General features: G+C 43.3%; 1 non-coding gene across 1 annotated transcript; it reads right to left on the bottom strand.

Moving 5' to 3' along the window:
• Positions 1-132, bottom strand: LOC112436814 (small Cajal body-specific RNA 11). The gene has a single exon (XR_003025504.1). It is a non-coding gene; the product is annotated as a small Cajal body-specific RNA 11 (non-coding RNA).
• Between the last annotated feature and the right edge of the window lie 12,040 nt (positions 133-12,172).

Below are 12,172 nucleotides of genomic sequence, written 5' to 3'. Positions count from 1 at the left end.
ATTGTCCTTTCCTGCCAGCCCTATTCTTAGGAGACGGCCCTCCTAAACTGAGAGGGAGATTGCTGTGTGTCCTGCCAGACTACTCTGCTAGGACTGAGCGCGGGGGAGCGGAAATGGCCTAGGCCAGGACAAGTGACTGCTAACTTCTTTACCAATTACAGCTTTATCCTTGTTCTAACCTGCCCTCCCTGAGATAATATCTATTCACATCCCCAATTACAGAATTGACCCGATTCCCTAACAACATCTAATCCAGAGCAAATCTTCATTTTATTTGACCTTCCCTCCAAATCACCCGACTGTCATGAGTGGTGTAAGGTTAGAAATAACCAAGTCTATGTATTTTTGTGTGTTTTTACAATGTTAGGATTTTATCGATGTTATTTTAATCACAAAAGTTACAGATTATATGGAGTTCTTAAGGAGGCCATTTTTTTAAAGTACTTTTTGTTTCTTTGGTAGTCAGAGCTGCAGAGACACGGGCTCAAGTCACTTTATAAGTCAGTCAATATTGTAAACCATACCTTATTATAGTATATTAAATTAATATATAAATATTATAGGTTAAGTATTTTACGATAAACAAAGTAACATTTAACATTAAAAAAAGAGAGAGAGAGAGAGCTAGGAGAAAGGGTTAATGAACTAGTTTAGTGGGAGTGAAGATGATAAAAGGAGTCCGGGTCTGGGGTGGGTGGTTTGCTGGTCATGTAAGGAAAACTGGGAGGTGGTAGAGCCTTTGGTGGCAGATGCCAGGTTTTTATCATGAGTGACTGCAAGAAAGTGTCACTTAGGATGGCTGTTTTGAGTTGTCGAAGGCCTAATCTGTTTCATATTCATAGAGTATTTGGTGAGAACTGATAGTGGAAGAGTGTGTTTGTGTTTTTATCTGGTTGTATGCAGCCTTTAAAAAAATTAATTTATTAAACAAAACGTGTTATTCTTATTGGCAAAGTGCCCTATGAAATGTAAAATGGTGTCTTTTTTAATAAGATGGCGTTAGTTATGTCTTTTTGTTGTTTTTTTTATTTTGAGCTGGAGTCTCACTCTGTTGGAGTGCAATGGCGTGATCTCTGCTCACTGCAACATCTGGCTTCTGGGTTCAAGTGATTCTCCCGCCTCAGCCTCCTGAGTAGCTGGGATTACAGGCATGCATCACCACACCCAGCTAGTTTTTTTTTTTAGTAGAGATGGGGTTTCTCCATATTGGCCAGGCTGGTCTCGAACTTCTGACTTCCAGTGATCCTCCTGCCTTGGCCTCCCAAAGTGCTGGGATTACAGGCATGAGCCACCACGCCCGGCTGGAGTTAGTTACATGAAGGGTGCTCTATACGCTTACCAAAGTCCAACTTCTATTACTCGTTCTTTCTAACACCTTCTTACTGAGACAACTCATAGCTCATGTCTCCCCATGATGTGTGCTCTCCCCTCACTGCAATGAGTAATAGACCCAATTTGTTCAACTCTAGGTGCGCTCCTGGTGCCTTTAGGCTGGAAGCCATTGACACACTTTAGTTCAAGCCATCAATAACTTTTGCTTAGTCTATTGCAATAGTCTGTAATGTTCACTGTTTCTTATACATTACTGAGAATCACTTCGTAATAGAGACAATGACTATTATTATTATTATTATTTTTTGAAACAGACTCTTGCTTTGTCGCTCAGGTTGGAGTGCGGTGGCGTGATCTCAGCTCACTGCAACTTCTGTCTCCTGGGTTCAAGTGATTCTCCTGTCTTGGCCTCCTGAGTAGCTGGAACTACAGGCATGTACCACAATGCCCTGGTAATTTTTTGTATTTTTCATAGAGATGGGGGTTAGCCATGTTGGCCAGGCTGGTCTCGAACTCCTGATCTCAAGTGATCCACCCACCTTGGCCTCTCAAAGTGCTGGGATTATGGGCATGAGCCACCGTGCCCAGCCAACAATAATTATTTTTAAGATTTCATGAGAAATAGAGTTTGTTAATTATTTATTTATTCTTTCAAATATTTGCTGATTACTCTACTATGTGCATAGCATTGTGACATCATGAAGATATATAAAGAAAACTTTTAATTCAAAAAAGTCTCTGCCTTCAATAAGCTTTGGCAATCCATGTACATGGATAAAATATTATATGAAGTTTTAAAATGAAAGTTGGCAGCTGGGCACAGTGGCTCACACCTGTAATCCCAGCGCTTTGGGAGGCCGAGGTGGGTGCATCACCTGAGGTCAGAGGTCGAGACCAGCCTGGCCAATATGGTGAAACCCTGTCTCTACTAAAAATACAAAAATTAGCTGGGGTTGGTGGCGGGCGCCTGTAATCCCAGCTACTTGGGAGGCTGAGGCAGGAGAATCGTTTGAACCCAGGAGGCGGAGGTTGTAGTGAGCCAAGATCGTGCCACTGCACTCCAGCCTGGACAACAAGAGCGAAACTCCATCTCAAAACAAAAAACACAAAAAAACTTTTCATCACAGAAAGCATTATTCATAGTATTTTGGAATTTTAAGCCTTTATTTCAAACTTTTTTTTTTCTTTTTTGAGATGGAGGCTTGCTCTGTTGCTCAGGCTGGAGTGCAGTGGCATGATCTTGGCTCACTGCAACCTCTGCCTCCCCGCTGGTCAAGCAACTCTCTTGCCTCCTGAGTAGCTGGGATTACAGGCATGCACCACCATGCCTGGCTAATTTTTGTATTTTTGGTAGACACGGGGTTTTGCCATGTTGGCCAGGCTGGTCTTGAACTCCTGACCTCAAGTGATCCGCCTGCCTTGGCCTCCCAAAGTGCTGGGATTACAGGTGTGAGCCACCATGCCCGGTCCTATTTCCAACTTAAAAATTGTGTTATATGACTTACAAATCTAATTTTTTGCATTAAATGACAACCACTTTCACTTGTTCTTTAATATTGGAGCAACCCAAGATAGAGATTATATTTTTAAAAACAGAATTATTATTATTTTTGAGACTGAATCTTGCTTTGTTGTGGGGGATAGGTCAGAGTGGTGGAAGAACCTATAGGGAAAGAAGCAGACCTTTTGAAATGTCAGAAGGCTCTGCAAAGCTTCTGGGGAGAATAAGCTGGAGGCACCTGTTCTCTTACCCTGAGGCAGAGGGCAAGAAATAGGTACAAGGAAGTATAGCGGAATTTATCTAAATAGGCTTGTTTACCCATGTTGTCCAGAAACCATCTTTGGCCAACCCCGAGTGACTGCTCCAGGTAAGGGGGAACAATAATGTTAATTACCTGCAGATTGTGTTTGCTCCAGACTTTCGCATTATGTCTGTACTAAATAAATGCAAGCAGCTCCAGCTGCTCAAGACTGCTTACTCTGCCAGCAGTCCCCTAGCGGCTCTGACACTGCATACCTGTGTCTGAGTATTCCTTTCATCCATCGCTCGGCCAGGGTCTGTGGGACAGATCCGGCATTCTATCACCAAGGCTAGAATGCAATGGTATGATCATAGCTCACTGTGCAGTCCCAAACTCCTAGGGTCAAGCAATCCTCCTACCTCAGTCTTTCAAGTAGCTGGGACTACAAGCATATACCACCATGCCCGACTACTTTTTAAAAAAATATTTGTAGAGGCCGGGCGTAGTGGCTCATGCCTGTAATCCCAGCACTTTGGGAGGCCGAGGCAGGAGGATGGCTTGAGCTCAGGAGTTCAAGACCAGCCTGGGCAACATGGTAAAACCCCATCTCTACCAAAAATACAAAAAATTAGCCAGGCGTGGTGGCACGCATCTGTATTGCCAGCTACTGGGGAGCCTGAGATGGGAGGAGCGCTTGAGCCCAGGAGGCAGAGGTTGCAGTGAGCCAAGGTCGTACCACTGTACTCCAGCCCCAGTGACAGAGCGAGCCCCTGTCTCAAAATAAGTAAATAAGTAAATAAATAATTTGTAGAGGGCCGGGCACTGTGATGCATGCCTATAATCCCAGCACTTTGGGAGGCCGAGGCGGGAGGATCACTTGAGCCCAGAAGTTTGAGGCCAGCCTGGGCAACACAGTGACACCTCGTCTCTATATAGAAAAAAAAATTAATTAATTAAAAAATAATAAAATAAATAAAATATTATTTGTAGAGATGGACACTTGCTATGTTGACCAAACTGGTCTCAAACTCCTGGCCTCAAAGGATCCTCTTGCCTCAGCCTCCCAGAACACTGGGATTACGGGCCTGAGCTGCCACAACTGGCTAAAAAATCCTATTGGCAAATTTGATTACACTGTTTCCTTCCTTCCTTCCTTCCTTCCTTCCTTCCTTCCTTCCTTCCTTCCTTCTTTCCTTCCTTCCCTCCCTCCCTCCTTTCTCCCTTCCCCTCCCTTCCCTTCCCTCCCTTCCCTTCCCTCCCTTCCCTTCCCTCCCTTCCCGTCCCCTCCCCTCCCCTTCCCTCCCCTCTCCTCCCCTCCCCTCCCCTCTCCTCCCCTCCCCTCCCCCATCGTCTCCTCTCCTCTGGTTTCCTCTCCCTTCCTTTCCTGGAGTCTTGCTATGTTGCCCAGGCTGGACTCAAACCACTAGGCTCAAGTGATCCTCCTGCCACAGCCTCCCCTGTAGCAGGAACTACAGGCACGCACAACAGCACCCAGCTTACACTAATTTTAATGTTTTAAATTACATCGTGCATATTAACATAAACTCTTTTAACCAGCTTAAATGCTTTACATGGCAGATTTGCAAGTAAATCTAATAAATTAAACCTACAAAACGGCAAAACAAGTTTTCTTAAATATCCTAAATATCGCAATGATGTTAACAGCTCTAATCAAATTTTCTCAGCTCTTTCATCATTTTTGTTCATTTTATTTTATTTTTTGAGACGGAGATTTGCTCTCGTCGCCCAGGATGGAGTGCAATGGCACAATCTAGGTTCACAGCAACCTCCGCCTCCTGGGTTCAAGCAATTCTCCTGCCTCAGCCTCCCTAGTAGCTGGGATTACCGGCACCCGCCAGCATGCCCAGCTAATTTTTGTATTTTTAGTAGAGAGAGGGTTTCACCATGTTGGCCAGGCTGGTCTCGAACTCCTGACCTTAGGTGATCCTCCCACTTCAGCCTCCCAAAGTGCTGGGATTACAGGCATGAGCCACCAAGCCTGGCCCATTTTAAGGACTTCTTTTTAAAGACTAGTCAAGTGCAGCAGTGGGAAGGTAGGGAAAGAATAGAACAAGGAGTTTCATCTGCAACTGTGAACAGTCAGTTGAGGTAACTTGCTACCTTTGGATCAGCCAAACTTTTCATCTTAAAATGCCAACATCTAAAAGATCAGAGTCAGCCAGATGCAGTGACTCATGCCTGTAATATCAGCCCTTTGGGAGGCTGAGGCGGGAGGATCACTTGAGGTCTGGAGTTTAAGAACAGCCTGGCCAACATGGTGAAACTCTGTCTCTACTAAAAATACAAAAATTAGCCAGGTTTGGTGATGGGTGCCTATAATCCCAGCTACTCAGGAGGCTGAGGCATGAGAATTGCTTGAACCCAAGAGGCGGAGGTTGCTGTGAGCCAAGATCTCACCACAGACCTCCAGGCTGGGCAACAGAGTGAGACTCTGTCTTTGAAAAAAAAAAAAAAAAAAAAAAAAAGCAGCCGGGTGTGCTGACTTGTGCTTGTAGTCCTAGCTACTCAGGCTGATGGAGGAGGATTACCTTAGCCTGAGAAATTGAGGCTGCAATGAGCTGTGATTGCGCCACTGTACTCAGCCTGGGTGACACAGTGACACCCTGTCTCAAAACAAAAACAAAAAACTGGACAAATAATTTGCATAGCTTGATCTCATTTATGTTTTAACGTGTGTGTGTGTGTGTAGATAGATAACACACAGAGACACATATAGCCTTCTTTTCAAACATATCCATACATATATACATATGCTTAGCAAAAGGGCTAAAGAGAAACTCCAACCTACTAGCTGTGGTTATCTCCAGGAAGACAGAGTAGATGAGAGAAAGAAGCATTGGCTATCTTTAATAATTAAAATTGAAGAAAAGAAATGCTATTTTAAACTTAGGAAGCAATATAAAATTTCATTATTCTATATTCTCCAGCATTTTCTTATTACCCTATAGGATATTTCACAGCTTTAAGGAATTAAGAAAATTTCAGTAAAATTGAAATCTAGCAGAGGAGAGGGCATGGTTCTCTGAGTGTCTAAAAACTGTCCTTCCACATGTAATAGCCTGGGACAGTGATCATAAAGCTACGTCTGTGGGACCCCTGTGCTGTAACATTCCACAGCAATGGGATCAACCTGGATAGGATGGCCTCAAGCGCTCAAGTCCTTATTCCAACAATGACTTACAAAACATTTTGTGAGGGTTGAGCAATCTGTAGGAAAGAGTTTAACAGTCAGGGTTAAACGGGAGAAAGAGGACTGTAGGTGGAGCTATATTGGCGTAGGTGGTTATGTGGGATGGCAGGGGAAGTCCCAAATCTGCAGGGGAGGCTGTCAAGAAGGGCAGGCTAGAACTCTAGTACGTGAACAATGCTATATTCCGTAGGTGGAATTTCTTCTTCAGGGAAGCCTCACTTCTGTTCTTAACTTCTTTCAGCTAATTCAATCAGGCACACCCAATGATCTAGAATCATCTTCCATACCTAAAATCAATGGATTATGAACTTTAGACGTATCTACAAAATACCTCAGAGCAACACCTACATTTGTGTTGGATTGAATAACTGAGATGGCTGTAGTGATTGGCTACTTTTTCTGTCTGTTTTTCAGGGACCACACAGCCTCTGTCTCTCTGAATATCTCCTTTTCTCTCTAAGGGTTTCCTCTGCTCACCTCCCTTGTCAGCTGAATTCCTGGCTTACTCAGTTTATGTTCTATAAGATTTTAACTTGCATGCAACCCATCATACCTGCCCGTTTCTTCACTTTCTATTTTATATTCTTAATCCTATAGCTACTGGGCATTTTTTTCCTCAAATTCCCCAAAGAGGGTCAATATTATTCTCCCTACTCATCTTTTCACTATGAAGTGATAGTAAGGTGGTAGTGAGAATTAGAATGACAGCTATAAAACAGTTTATGAAGAATCAACTTGAAGAAGTGAATGACTAGATATGAAAGTTGCAAAAGGAAAGCGAATTAAAAGCAAACCACCATTTTCTACACTGACTGGAGCTTTGCTCCTTGTTAACAGTCATACTCAAAGAACAAATTGCATCTGAGCCTGGGTCTTACCCAGTGGCTGTAATTCCTTGCCTAACTGGCTGTCTCTCCTGTCCCTGGTCCCATAAGCCAGTATGACTCACAAACATGTACCTAATAGCATTTAAACTCAAAGCCCAAATACTAGCTTATGTTTCTCGCCATCACCCCAGGACACTTTTGGCTTATTTCCGTCCTACCTATGCTCTGATGAGCTCTGCTAGGTCTGTATTCTAAACTCTAGTCTCATGAAAATACCTCAATTCTAGTCTCTGTTGTTCTAGACTTTTGTTTTTGAGACAGGGCCTGGCTCTGTCACCCAGGCTGGAGTGTCATGGCATGATCTCAGCTTACTGCAGTCTCCATCTCCCGGGCTCAAGGCTTCCCACCTAAGCCTCCCAAGTAGCTGAGACTACAGGTACGAGCCACCATGCTGAGCTAATTTTTGCATTTTTTTTGTAGAGACAGGATTTCACCATGTTGCCCAGGCTGGTCTTGAACTCCTGAACTCAAACAATCCGCCAACCTTGGCCTGCCAAAGTGCTGGGATTACAGGCACAAGCCACCATGCCCAGCTCTTGTTCTAGACTTTGAATTTCCATGTTTATTCCTGAAATGAGCATGTTGGTTTTCCTCTACTCAGGCTTAGCTCAGCTCTACAGTTTCTGATAAAGTTGTTGTTTTGGGTAGGAACAGAACTCTATAGCACAAAGGCTACAGAATTTAATCTTACTTTCTGGTGACTGTGACTGGCTAGGTTGGCCATATCTTCCTCAAGCAAGGGAGATCATTTGTTTCTGTATCACATATCTTTTGAGCGCCTGCTGTTTGTCGAACCCCATTGTAGGTGCTACGAAGTTAGTGAAACACAGCCTTTCCCTTTAAAAATGCTCCTAGAGGAAGGAGAGACCAACGATACCCAATTTCAAACACAAACTTTGACACCAGCATGCACAGAAAGCACATGGAGGATATCATCTTAAATCAGCTTAAAGGTTCAAAGGCGGCTTACTGGAGCTTATAGCACACTACGGCCTTAAACCCCTGGGCTCAAGCAATCCTCCTGACTTAATCTCCCAAGTAGCTGGGACTACAACCCCACGCCCCCATGCCTGGCTAATCTAAAATAATTTTTTGAAAGGGGAAGTATGAGTTTGGTGCAAAAGTAATTGCAGTTTTGGCAAAACAGCAATTACTTTTGCACCAACTTAATAACTAAAGTTGAGGATGGTTGTGTGTTCCTCTAGTCCCAGCTACTCAAGAGGCTCAGGCAGGAGGATCACTTGAGTTTGAGGCTGTAGTGTGCCATAATCATGCCTGTGAATAGCCACTACACTCCAGCCTGGGCAACATAGGGAGACCATGTCTCTAACAAAAAAGTAGGAGTAACTTCATCAAACTTGCAATTTATTTATTTATTGTTTACGTGGAGATGCTAATGTGACAGAACAAACCTGTTACTTAGAAATATTCTGGCAGCAGTGTGGAGGATGAATTAGAAAGGGTGGACTGGAGACTAAAAGATTTCCTAAATGCTAATGCAGTTAGGCCTGGATAAAAGGGATAAAGCCTTCATGATAAAAGGAGCTAGTGAATACGGTGGGTGGGGGGTAGCATCTACCTTTGGCTGATGAGTTGGCACAGGTGAGGAGGGGGTTAATCCCAGGCACCAAGAGAGAAAATAGAGGAGAAAAGAAAATAGGGTGATAAAAACAATGAGTTTACTTTGGGACATGCTGACAGGTAAATAATTGTATACGGAGGTATGAGTTGGAAATAATAAATCTGGTGATTATCAGCCTCATATTAATTCAATGAATCCACGCATGCACATGAGGCCCCCAACATGGAAAGTCTGTAGAAATGAAAATGATAGAGGAAGGAGAAGCACAGATGTGTGAATTATGGGAGAGGAAAGAATGAGTCTTAGAAGAGATACCCAAAGAGAAAAGGGAAACAAAGGGAGTGGTTTATACAGAGACAAAAAATTAGCAAGTTTTCAGAAAGAGGGAGTGCTTACAGAGAGATAAGATAAAAAGTGCTGACTGAATTTAACAGTATAGAAGTAAATAAGGCATTTAGTAGAGTGGTAAACATATTGGATTGAAGACTGAATGAGCAGTAAAAAATTGGGGATGATGAAAAACAATCAGATATTGTTCTTTTGTGAAATTTGTGAGTGAGAGAGAATGATAGGATTTGTATTGTTTATTTTGTCCATTATCATCTTAGAAGATTGTCTGAAACATAATAGGCTCTTGATATATGTTGTTCTGATGGACTGATTAAGCATCTTAGACTGAGCTACCAATCAAGCCCATCAACAAATTCTTAATTCTCTCAACATTGCTTGGGACCAGGCCATCCCTTCTTTTGCTTGGGCATCCGCACATGGTAAATACCTACTTGTTCCATGGAGGGCAGGACAGTTTTATCCAGCCCATAGTGGGTCAGGTGAGTTGGTGCCTGGTATCAGAGCAGGCCAGGGGATTACACTGCCCATTTGTCAACAGCAAATTAGCAAATTAGTCTGGTCTTACCAAGTTGACAGATGCTAAGATACTCATCAAAAGTTGGGGGTTACATAAGCCATCATTCCTAAACAATGTGGAGGTAGATTCAGGACATCAGGCAATTTGATAGACTAGGTTATGGCCGGGAGTCTGAGATAACACTAGGGTCTATGAGTTTTTCAAGGGTCTACAAACTATTTGAAACCTAAAATCAAACAAATGCCTCCAAAATACCCATCTCCCCAGTGCCAAATTCCTGCAAAATCAAAGTAAATAAATGTTGGATTAAACGTCAACAAAACATAAGATGCTAATTAGCCAATTGTAATTCAACTCATATATTAGTTCTTTGTTTTTAATTTTTTTTTTTTTTTTTTTTTTTTTTTAGAGATGAGGTCTCAGTATGTTGCCCAGGTTGGTCTCAAACTCCTGGCCTTAAGTGATCCTTCTGTCTCAGTCTCCCAAGGTGCTAGAATTACAGGTATGAGCCACATGGCCTGGCCATATATATAAATTTATTTTGCAGGCTGGGCGTCGTGTCTCATGCCTGTGATCCCTGCACTTTGGGAGGCTGAGGCGGCTGGAACACTTGACCTCAGGAGTTCAAGACCAGCCTGGCCAACATAGTGAAACCCTGTCTCTACTAAAAATATAAAAAGTAGCTGGGAGTGATGGCAAAAGCCTGTAGTCCCAGCTGCTCAGGAGGCTGAAGTAGGAGAATCTCTCGAACAGAGGTGGAGGTTGCAGTGAGCTAAGATTGTGCCACTGCACTCCAGCCTGGGTGATAGAGTGAGATTCCGTCTCAAAAAAATAAAAATAAAGAATAATGTTGCACATGAATATGGGCAATTGATATGATGCACAGGAGGGCCTTCTGTAGTGTGTGTGTGTATACACATATAAAATTTTATGTATATCAGCCAGGTGAGGTGGCTCATGCCTGTAATCCCAGCACTTTGGGAGGCTGAGGTAGGCAGATCACCTGAGGTCAGAAGTTCGAGACCAGCCTGGTCAACATGGTGAAACCCCATCTCTACTAAAAATACAAAAATTAGCCAGGTGTGGTAGCAGGCACCTGTAATCCCAGCTACTCGGGAGGCTGAGGCAGGAGAATTGCTTGAACCCAGGAGGTGGAGGTTGCAGTGAGCCAGGATTGCGCCACTGCCCTCCAGCCTGGGCAACAGAGCGACACTCTGTCTCAAAAACAAAAAAAAATTATGATGTTTTAACATGTTAAAAAATCTTTCTGGCTAAGTGGAGACTGTCTCTCCTAGGGCCAGCCAATTCTTAGAGATAGCAGTCTCAGCCAGGAGCACATCTTTAATATGCAGACTAATCAGTCGAGAGCCAAACCTCCTCTATCTGGTTCATAAACCCCAAGAGGCACTATTTCTCTATAGTAATCATCCCAGCACTAGACACCAGGCACCATGTATCTAGTATATTCTAGGTGTACTCTAGACTATAGGTGTGGTTCCTAGTTGCCTGGTATCTAGTGCTGGGATATCTAGAGACTAGATATCTAGAGTACACTAGATACCAGGCAACTAGGAACCACGCCTATAGCTTAGAGTATTCAAATTAGCCAATCCTAAACTTACCCCACTCTGTCTTACCTCTTCCCTTTCCCAAAACTGCAAGAAACGCTCTGTCCTAAACCTTCGCTTGCTCCTGTCTTCAGCATCCTGACCACCCTGGTGTTTTCCATGTGGCCCTGCATGCCATGCCATGCCTCTGTGTCTCTAGGATCTAGTATAATAAACTTTTCTCAAGCCTCTCCTCTGACTTCTCTTGTGAACTCACCAGACTAATCATCCCAGAAAAGAATACAAAACACTCCCAAAAGAAGGACCATCGAAGGCCTATAGGTCTTGAAATGGTTTTGCCATCACCTTGATCCATCGCTAGTGATTTTATCTTAAATTCACCTCTTTCCCAAGGACATGAGCATGTCTAGTTGGTGAAAGATACCTTCACCCATCACCTGGGCTATACGCTACACTGGGTATTCCCTTTAACCCCTGATTATAGTCCTTGTTTTATCAGATACATGTAGCAGTCTTTTTCTTTTCTTTCTTTCTTTTTCTTTTCTTTTTTTTTTTTTAAGCAACATAGTGTTGCTCCATTGCCCAGGCTGGAGTGCAGTGGTGTGATCATACCTCACTGCAGCCTCGAATTCCTGGGCTCAAGCAATCCTCCTGCCTCAGCCTCCTGAGCAGTTGGGACTCAAGGGGGGAGCCACTGTGCTTGGCTAATTTTTTTGTTGGTTTATAGAGATGGGGATGTAATTATGTTGCCCAGACTGGTCTCAAACTCCTAGTCTTGAGCAATCCTCCTGCCTCAGCCTCCTAAGTAGTAGGGACTACAGGTATGAACCACCATGCCCATCCCTATAGCAGATTCTTAATCATTCTAAGGTTTAACATTTTCTGGGGTTTTGTTGTTTGTTTGTTTTATTTGAAATAGGGTCTCCCTCTGTTGCCCATGCTGGAGTGCAGTAGTACAATTATAGCTCACTGCAACCTTGAT

Source organism: Pan paniscus, chromosome 10 (genome assembly GCF_029289425.2).
Source record: "Pan paniscus chromosome 10, NHGRI_mPanPan1-v2.0_pri, whole genome shotgun sequence".
In the NCBI taxonomy this organism is placed as follows: Eukaryota; Metazoa; Chordata; class Mammalia; order Primates; family Hominidae; genus Pan; species Pan paniscus.
The sequence above is the reverse complement of the archived record's forward strand: the minus strand, read 5'-3'. Positions and strand labels throughout refer to the sequence as shown.